We start from the raw sequence: 10,905 nt of genomic DNA on the forward strand, positions 1-10,905 counted from the left end.
ATACCTTTTGTTTTCTCCTATACAGGTTTGGGAAAAAGATGAAGGGAGGGGGGATGGGACACAATTCATTAGCAAGTTTATAATATGTTGGGCATATAAAATATATTATGCTCACTTTTTAAAGATGGCGCTGCCCATGTGGAAGCCCATTGCCCAGGTGATGGTATTGGTTGCCCTTCTTGCTTGGGTTGGGTGTGATTATATTAATATGTGTTGGGGCAGGCCGTGGGCAGGCAGGATCCTTGTAGCCTGGGGCTTGGTTTTGGGACTAAGCCTTTCCCACCCTTTTTGATGTGGGGTGGTGCACTCTCATGAGGAATCCCATTATGCCTCAGATAAGTGACTTTGTATCAGAGACTTCCTTGTTTGTATATTGGATTACAGGTTTTGATTTCTATACTATAAAGTGGGGCAGACCAGGAGCTTGCTCTCTCTTGGTTCCTGAGATTAGCATTAGAGGAGAGAGCAGAGAAAGGAGAGCAGAGAAAGGCCAGATGGAGGACAGGAGAAGCAGCCAAAATGGCAGAATGCTAAAGGAGAAGCCAGTTTGTGCAGAGTTTGTACAGAGAGGAGATGAGGAACAGAGGTGAATGAGACTGGTGAGCTAGAAACCTTTGATTCTAGGAAACTCGGATAAGTCAGTAGCTTTGTGAGCGCTGAATGAGTGGGTTTTGGAGCCCAGTGTGTGTTTTTACTTGCCCACCGGGTGCAAGCTAGGATTAAAAATAATGGCCCACCAGTTCTTGGCTCCATTGTTTTATTACTGTCTGTCCAAATCTAATGTGAACCTGCACGTGCCAGGTGGCCCTGATGGTGGTCATGCCTACTGGCTTTACATAACATCTGTCTATAGGATTCAAAAAAGATGCTTCTACACATTAAACCTTATAAGGCAACACAATAGTAAAAATGTCACTTTTCATACTAAAAGACATTCCTATATTTTCTAGTGTTCATTTGCTATTCCTTTGTCCAGAGATACATACATTAACTACATGCTTTCAGGAGGGGGAGAGGTAGTTTCCATGGGGACAAATGCCTGTAAATGGTTCATTAGTATAAGAAAAGGTTTCTTTTAATTTTTCTCTCCCTACACCTGGCTAGCTATTTACTCGCTTCCTTATAGGTGTGGGGAAAGGTCAGAGAATCCAAATATCCTTCCCCTTTGCATTTACAACACAATGCCCTCAGCCATCTTGGTTTTATGCTAATTACACAAGTACAGAGATCATTTACAAAATCTCTCTGTATGCCTAGCCCAACTAATAAAATGTTCTTTAACCTTCTTAAAATATTAACATTAATTCTGTAGCCTTTGGTACCTTACAACAAATCTTGAATTAATAAAGGAGTCACAATGCCCTGAAGAGTGATGTGAGGATAATGGCGACCTGCTGGGGCAGCATTCAGGCACTTCTAGAGCCATGAAAGATTAATTATCAAAATCATTATACATGGCAAGAGAATGGAATCTGAATTGAAAAGGAGAGCATAACTAACTACTGAAATGCTAAAACAGAAAATTCATGCATCTATTTGATATACTTGGAGCAGTTAAAACCTGCTGTTAAAGATGCCACTACAGCCTGACCAGGTGGTGGCGTAGTGGATAGAGCGTCGACTGGGACACAGAGGATCCAGATTCAAAATCCCAAGCTCGCTGACTCTAGCCCATGGTTGCTGGCTTGAGTAAGGGGTCACTCACTCTACTGTAGCTCCCCAGTCAAAGCACATATGAGAAAGTAATCGACGAACAACTGAGGTGTCGCAATGAAGAACTGATGCTTTTCATCTCTCTCGCATCCTGTCTGTTCCTTTCTATCCCTCTCTCTGTCTGTCTCTGTCATACACACACACACAATGCCACTAGAGATGCGAGAAAATATGTCTCTGTGCTTTCTGTCTGTCTGACTGACAGTGGCAGCCAAGACTGAATGTTGGAATACAGGAATTACAAAAATGTGTGGGAGAGGGGAAGATAACTTAGAACTCAGAAATAATCTGTAAAGAGTAAAAAAAAAGCCTATTTTACTCCTCCCCCCAAATTTTGAATTTAAAAAATTGTTCAAACAAAACAAAATGTACAAGTAATTCTCTGTCCTTCATCTACCAAATCAAATCCATCCATCAACAATTATTGTAGGCACTATTTTCAAAATCAATCCCAAAACCAACCCTTTCTATGGTGGCTATCTACTGTCTGAGTTTAGTTAAATTGAAACTACATTTCCCAGAATTCCCTTCCCTCTGTGGTTGATGGTTAGACGTAAGAGAAATATATATGACTAGAAAGCCCGGCAGTCATACGAAATGACCGCTGTTCTAGATATTATAAATTGTAATTAAAATTATTTGTGCAAAGGTGTCTTCTAATTCAAACTGAATTACCCAGGGCAAGTGGCGAGGACGCCTCTTTGCTTAGTGCCCCACGGGGTTTCCCCCTTCTACTTGCTTAATTGCTTGACGCATTTGCTCTGCGACTGAAGCAAGCCTTGTCTTTCTCTGCTCAGTGGTTTCTTTTTGTCGAGAAAGCCGTTTTTGTGCAGCTTTAGCTCCTTTTCTCTCCTCTTCAGTGCTGTATTTTCTAGGAGGCATTCTTAAAAGAAATTACGTTAAGACGTAGTTTTTATGTAAAACAGATGATTGCCAATGCAAACAAATGTTCACCTTCCCCCTGACACGCTCAATTTGCGTTCAGCCTTAAATTGTTTCAAAAGCAGATGATTGCCAATGCAAACAAATGTTCACCTTCCCCCTGACCAGCTCAATTTGCGTTCAGCCGTGGCAACTTCACCCCATTGGCTAGTATAGTTACGCAAGCAACCAATAAGCTATCGGTGACAAACAGACACTTAAGCCGCATATTATATAAAAAGATAGCTCAATTTCCAAAGCGAAGCTGGAGTCTTTAAGGTCTAAAGGTCAGTTGGGGTGCCCTGCTGCAGTTCATTTATATCACTAGCAGGGCTGGCTCACCTTGTTGGAGAGGGGCAGCAGCTGGGCCCGAAGCTCTTCCATCACCCTTCATATGTCCTCTTCCAGCTTCTCCATATCTAGAGTAGGGCTGGGGTGGGGGTGGGGGGAAGGATAGGTCATCTGCATCATAAAGTTGAAGACACTGAGAGGTAGGTGATTCCAGTTTGTTCCCACTTTCCCCTGCTTCAAATTTAGCTTTTCTTCCCATCTCCTGGACCTACTGACTGCAGTGACGATAGACCTACCACCACACACAGAGGCAACAGCTTTCCATCGACTTTATCATCACTGCCCACAGTTGTGTAAGGTCTAAGTCAGGGGTCCCCAAACTACGGCCCGCGGGCCACATGTGGCCCCCTGAGGCCATTTATCCGGCCCCCGCCGCACTTCTGGAAGGGCACCTCTTTCATTGGTGGTCAGTGAGAGGAGCATAGTTCCCATTGAAATATTGGTCAGTTTGTTGATTTAAATTTACTTGTTCTTTATTTTAAATATTGTATTTGTTCCCGTTTTGTTTTTTTACTTTAAAATAAGATATGTGCAGTGTGTTCATAGTTTTTTTATAGTCCGGCCCTCCAACGGTCTGAGGGACAGTGAACTGGCCCCCTGTGTAAAAAGTTTGGGGACCCCTGGTCTAAGTCTTACAATAAATCCAAAATTTCATATCACTCTTAGTGATTGTTTCCTGATTAAACCCTGACTGATACAGAAATTAATAATAAAAGTGGTTAAGGGAAACGGAACCTTAAGAATGGTTCTCTAAATTAGTTTTGTGTTGTCTGGAACTGATTTTCTGATACAATTAGGGAGGTAATTGTAAAGGAGGTGCTTGCTGCGACTTCATGACATGCAAAAGAGTAACTTGAAATGTTACCTGTAGACATCTCCAGTCAAGTGAGCCAATAGCTACCAAGGAAGATTTTAGGGAAAATAAATTAGCAGTTGGGAATAATTGGTTGCTTCTAAGTGCACTGAAGAACGAGGACAAAAACTGATAAGCTTCAGGATTTATGATTGTCCTAGAAGGCAAGGATATCCTGTACCATGGGGCCAAGATTTCTGAAAACCAAACATAAAATTTAATCCTGTGGATGGCTGAATTACAAGTTGAATTCTCAGCTTTGCAGGGTTTCTTAGGTTAAGGTTATGACATAGATCAGCGGTCCCCAAACTTTTCACCCAGGGGGCCAGTTCACTGTCCCTCAGACCGTTGGAGAGCCGGACTATAAAAAAAACTATGAACAAATCCCTATGCACACTGCACATAACTTATTTTAAAGTAAAAAAACAAAACGGGAACAGATACAATATTTAAAATAAAGAACAAGTAAATTTAAATCAACAAATTGACCAGTATTTCAATGGGAACTATGCTCCTCTCACTGACCACCAATGAAAGAGGTGCCCCTTCCGGAAGTGCGGCGGGGGGCCGAATAAATAGCCTCAGGGGGCCGCATGTAGCCCGCAAGCCATAGTTTGGGGACCCCTGACATAGATGGAGAAGAAACAGGACTTGAAATTTGGAATGAGAATATCTGTGCAGATTCCAATGAAACGGGACCTTGAACACCTGAATTCTACCAAGGTTCCTCTGCCAGTAGACAGCCCTTCATGCCTGTCTGAAGAATTGAGTCTTCTCCAGCCTGAAGACCTACTATGCCTTCCCTTGAGGTAGTTGTTTTCCAGGAAACCACTGATCTTCTTCAGGAGCTATCCTCATGCCTCTTATTACTTCTAGGCCTATAATCAGACTCAATTCCCAGGGTCGAGGAGCAGGCTATAAAGTATGACTGATAAGGAGGTCAATACACACTAAAAGAATTGCAAGATTTTGTCAGTTCATATTGACAGAACCTCAGCAGTGCGCATAAGAATGGGTCCTAAATTGCACTGAATTGGGGAGCAAGAAACAATATTGAGCTCACTGAAATTAGTTGATTCAGGTGGACTACGCAGTGATTCTGAAATCAGCGTGTTAGCTCAAGGGGCTGCAAAAGGCTCTACAGTTTGGTTGGTTGGTTACAGACCTGGAGTTAAAGGTACTTTACACTAAATGAATTGGAAGTTTTATTACCTTCCTGGTATGTTGATGAAGAGATTCAAGGCTTAGGGAAAAAGAAATGCTTCAGTGGATTTATTATGTAACACCTGTATCTTCTAAAATGGTCCAGAGGATACAATTTTCACTAAGGCTTTGAGAACTACATGGGGGAAGGAAGCCTGGCAGCCACAGAGAGATTTATGGTAGCTGTCTCTAAAGGCTGGAAATAAAAGGGGGAAATGCTGTCATCCCACGGGGTTTTCTGAATTCAATGGGGATGATGAGAGCCTGGGGTAGCAGGAGTCAGTTGGTGGCATTTAATCACAGAAGACAAGAAAGACATGGTGTTGGGCAGATAAAATGTATTATGCTCACTTTGTTAAAGAGGCCGTTGCCCAGGTGATATTAATGTGTGTTGAGAATTGTTGTAGCATGAGGCTTGGTTTTGGGATTAAGCCTTTCCCACCCTTTTTGATGAGGGGTGGTACAATCCAATCATGCCTCAGAGAAGTGACTTTGTATTAGAGACTTCCCTATTTTGTATATTGGATTAGAGGTTGTGAAGCTACACTATAAAATAGGGGTAGAACGGGAACTTCCCGCTTGGTTCCTGAGATTAGCAAGAGAGAGCAGAGGAGAACAGAGAAAGGCCACGTGGAGGAGGCCAGGAGAAGCAGCCAAGATGGCAGAGTGCTGAGTGAGATGCCAGTTTGTGTAGTGTTTGTATCTGGGATAAGGAAGGAGATGGGGACCTGAGGAGAATAAGTCTGGTGAGCTAGAAACCTTTGATTCTAGGAAACTCGGATAAGTCAGTGGCTTTGTGAGCACTGAGTGTGACTGGGTTTTGGAGCCCAGTGTGTATTTTTACTTGCCCGCCGGGTGCAAGGTAGGATTAAAGACTATGGCCCACCAGTTTTTGGCTCCTTTGTTTCTTTACCGACTGTCCGAATCCAATGCGAACCTGCATGGGCCGGGCTGCTGTGATAGTGACTCTGGCCATGGCTTCTGGCTTTACACATGGTTATGATACAGGCAGCAGAGCTGAAAGTGATCAGAAGAGTCTGACCCATAGAGAGCTTTGACATTCGATAGTTATGATGTTCCTAGAACTGAAATAGATGATCACCCTACTAAAGTCTTATTTGATTTATGTAAGTAGTGCAATGAAAAGAAGTCCTCCAGATTTGGCAATAAAGAATAGTGGACCCTTAATCAGTAAGCCATTTCATATATGCAAAGTCCCTTGAAAGAAGAGAGGGAATTGGAAGGGGGAGGTGGTTTCCTGGAGGCAGTAGGGGAGGAGGAAGGGGGATGGTAAGTGGAAGGGAGGTGGTTTGCTGGGGGCAGTAGGGGAGGTGGGAGGGGGATGGGAAGTGGAAGGGGGAGGTGGTTTGCTGGGGGCAGTAGCTGAGGAGGGAGGGAGATGGGAAGTGGAAGGGGAGGTGGTTTGCTGGGGGCAGTAGGGGAGGAGGAAGGGGGATGGGAAGTGGAAGGGAGGTGGTTTGCTGGGGGCAGTAGGGGAGGAGGAAGGGGGATGGGAAGTGGAAGGGAGGCGGTTTGCTGGGGGCAGTAGCTGAGGAGGGAGGGGGATGGGAAGTGGAAGGGGAGGTGATTTGCTGGGGGCAGTAGGGGAGGAGGAAGGGGGATGGGAAGTGGAAGGGGAGGTGATTTGCTGGGGGCAGTAGCTGAGGAGGGAGGGGGATGGGAAGTGGAAGGGGGGCGGTTTGCTGGGGGCAGTAGCTGAGGAGGAAGGGGGATGGGAAGGGGAAGGGGAGGTGGTTTGCTGGGGGCAGTAGCTGAGGAGGGAGGGAGATGGGAAGTGGAAGGGGAGGTGGTTTGCTGGGGGCAGTAGGGGAGGAGGAAGGGGGATGGGAAGTGGAAGGGGGAGGTGGTTTGCTGGGGGCAGTAGGGGAGGAGGAAGGGGGATGGGAAGTGGAAGGGGAGGTGGTTTGCTGGGGGCAGTAGGGGAGGAGGGAGGGGGATGGGAAGTGGAAGGGGGAGGTGGTCTGCTGGGGGCAGTAGGGGAGGAGGAAGGGGGATGGGAAGTGGAAGGGGAGGTGGTCTGCTGGGGGCAGTAGGGGAGGAGGAAGGGGGATGGAAAGTGGAAGGGAGGTGGTTTGCTGGGGAGGATATCAAACCGGCCCCGGATTGAGGAGAAAGGGGCACCGGAAGAGAAAGGGTGAGTGGATCTACTGGAGCGGATAGCATCCTGATCACCATTTTGTTATAAAGTACTGCACCCCAGATTCTGAAAGGCACTGTACCTCACTTCATCGAGTTTACATAAAGACACCCAGTCCAGATAAGTTTTAAAGAGTTTTATTAGAGAAGGAGATTTATTAAATATGCCGGCCTCATATAGCTGACACAGGGCAACAGACCCAAATTGTGTGCAAGCCCCCAAAATAGTTCAGGGGCTGTTTATATACCCTTGTTCGCACAGGGACGGTAGAGAGCATGATGTCACTGCATGAGCTGACATTTGTTTAGGGCAGGGGTCACCGAACTTTTTACACAGGGGGCCAGTTCACTGTCCCTCAGACCGTTGGAAGGCTGGACTACAAAAAAAAAACTATGAACAAATCCCTATACACACTGCACAAATCTTGTTCTAAAGTAAAAAAAACAAAACGGGAACAAATACAGTATTTAAAATGAAGAACAAGTAAATTTAAATCAACAAACTGACCAGTATTTCAATGGGAACTATGGGCCTGCCTTTGGCTAGTGAGATGGTCAATGTGCTCCTCTCACTGACCACCAATGAAAGAGGTGCCCCTTCTGGAAGTGCAGCAGGGCCGGATAAATGGACTCAGGGGGCTGCATGCAGCCCGCGGGCTGTAGTTTGGGGACCCCTGGTTTGGGGGATACACAGAAACATTAAGGCTTTCAAGATAACACAATCAAATGTTTACAAATCTCTCAGGGTTCATCTTCCCTCACTAGCCTAGAGGTATTTTACTCTCAGGATTCCAGGAAGGCTGAGGAACTACAGTCAATGCAAGGTGGTTATATAAATTCTGCCTCCCATTGAAAGAGAAGTTTCTCGGTAACCCATTGTTCCTGCAAGCCAGAAACTTCTACATTCTTCTCCCTCCCCTCCCCAGGACGGGACAGGAAAGCCTGACCTTTCCTCCCAGAATATCAATTTTCAGCTTTTTGGTACCTTACAACAATTTAATGGGGAAGAGTGCTGGAAAGTGGACAGGGCAGGTGGTTGGCTGGGAGCAGTAGGAGAGGAAGGAGGGGGATGGGAAGGGGAAGGGGGAGTTGGTTTGCTGGGGGCAGTAGCTGAGGGAGAAGGGGGATGGGAATTAGAAGAGGGAGGTGGTTTGCTAGGGGCAGTAGTTGAGGATGGAGTGGGATGAGAAGGAGAAGGGGGTTTTCTGGGGGCAGTAGGTAAGGAGGTAGAGGGATGGCAAGTGGAAGGAGGAGGCAGTTTGTCCGGGATTGGTATCACCAGGATACTGGTTCATCATCAGAGTCAATGAGAGTGAGAGCAGGATCGAACTGTCAGGCTCTGGCTCCGCCCTCAGTCTTTGTGACATCATCAGCAGAGACCTACGGAGAGAGTCCAGGAGGTCCCGCCTTCCACACATCTGTTGCTCTATAGGGCTAGCAAACCAAGGTCTTCTGTGTTCAGTACACTTTACTTTCATATGGTTTTGTGTTAATTTCAGGTGTAGGCACAGTAGTTAGACCAGGCGTGGCCAAGTTTTTACCCCCAGGGCAGATTAGAAAGAAAACTTTTTTCACGAGCAGGATGAAATATTAAAATTAAAAAATGTTAAATACAAAAATGATTTAAGTAAACAAAATTTTATTATGTAATTTGTTTATGAATGTGAGTGAAAAAAATTTTAATATACAATATTTTAATAAAAATATAATTACATATTATAAATATACAAACTGTATCACAAATCAGTAAAAACAATAATTAATAGAATGAGCCTGAAGGGGTTATATTGCAAATAAAACAATTATTTCATTGGACACATTTTCAGTTATCAACAGCAGCTATTGTCTATGCTACAATGCCACTTGATTCAGCACACTTGACCACAAAAATAATGAATTGTTTGACCTTAGGTATGGACTGGCAAACTCCGCCTAAAAGAATGTGGGTTTCGGCCCTGGCTGGTTGGCTCAGTGGTAGAGTGTTGGCCTGGCGTGCAGGAGTCCAGGGTTCGATTCCCGGCCAGGGCACACAGGAGAAGCGCCCATCTGCTTCTCCACCCCTCCCCCTCTCCTTCCTCTCTGTCTCTCTCTTCCCCTCCCGCAGCCAAGGCTCCATTGGAGCAAAGATGGCCCGGGCGCTGAGGATGGCTCTGTGGCCTCTGCCTCAGGCACTAGAATGGCTCTGGTCGCAACAGAGTGACACCCCAGATGGGAAGAGCATCACCCCCTGGTGGGCATGCCGGGTGGATCCCAGTCGGGTGCATGCCGGAGTCTGTCTTGACTGCCTCCCTGTTTCCAGCTTCAGAAAAATACAAAAAACAAACAAACAAACAAACAAACAAAAAACCCCCCAAAGAATGTGGGTTTCACATCGTGGCTAAACGTCAAACAGTTCATATCGAGTACAGATGAGTACAAAAGTTGTAAATCTTTATAATGGAATTTTAAAAAAAAATAAAGTATTGTGAATCCACTCAACCAATTATTGAAAGTTAACCCTAGATTAGTCACATGCAGAATTCTTTTCCACATATCACTATCTTCTTAAATATCTCGATTTCCAATAATCAAAGACGCTTCCACTTCTGAGTAGCTGAGATTTTAAAGTAGCGGAGAATATTAAAAATATAATCATGGGCCGCATAAACTACGCGGGCCAGATGTTGGCCATGCCTGAGTTAGACCATCGTACTGTTTACAAAGTGTCCATCAGATACTTCCAGTACCCCCTGGCAACACCCATAGTTATTTCTACAGTACTGACTGTATTTCCTGTGATTTGCTCTGCAAATCCCTGGAGCAGGGGAGGTCCCGCAGAAGGGGAAAGCCAGGCTGCTCTGCCTGCAGCTGCCAGGCGCAGCTCTCCTCTGCTTTCCCTCTGCCCTGTCATGCCCGGCTTGTCCAGCGGTTTGACTGCAGACTAGTCGCTTCACCATTTTTTTATAAAGACCCATAAAAAGGAGCATGAAGTTGATGCTGCTAGGCAGACTCTACTTTAGATTAGAGGCTGGGGAAAGGGGGAGAAGACACAGGGGTGGGGGGAGTGACATGTTAACGCTCTATTCGTGAATCTGAAAAGAAATGGGACTCTGGGCCCTGGCCGGTTGGCTCAGCGGTGGAGCGTCGGCCTGGCGTGCGGGGGACCGGGGTTCGATTCCCGGCCAGGGCACATAGGAGAAGCGCCCATTTGCTTCTCCACCCCTCCCCCTCTCCTTCCTCTCTGTCTCTCTCTTCCCTTCCCGCAGCCAAGGCTCCATTGGAGCAAAGATGGCCCGGGCGCTGGGGATGGCTCCTTGGCCTCTGCCCCAGGCGCTAGAGTGGCTCTGGTCGTGGCAGAGCGACGCCCCGGAGGGGCAGAGCATCGCCCCTGGTGGGCGTGCCGGGTGGATCCCGGTCAGGCGCATGCGGGAGTCTGTCTGACTGTCTCTCCCCGTTTGCAGCTTCAGAAAAAAAAGAAAAAAAAAAAGAAATGGAACTCTGGATAATGGTGATATTGCTTTAACGGGCTGGTTCCTCAGAGAAACAAAGAGCCCCCATTCCCGGTCATTAGCCCCCTTGGCACAGCCCAGACAAAATGAATCCCTCTTCCTCTCTGCTGCCGCACTTGGCACTCCTGCAAACCGTGGCTGACCTGCCCTGTGCTCCGTGGGCTGAGAACCACGGCTCTCGCCACCAGCTCTCAGGGTGTGGTGCCCAGAGCGGCGGCA

This window comes from Saccopteryx bilineata, chromosome 7 (assembly GCF_036850765.1).
Source record: "Saccopteryx bilineata isolate mSacBil1 chromosome 7, mSacBil1_pri_phased_curated, whole genome shotgun sequence".
NCBI classification, from domain to species: Eukaryota; Metazoa; Chordata; class Mammalia; order Chiroptera; family Emballonuridae; genus Saccopteryx; species Saccopteryx bilineata.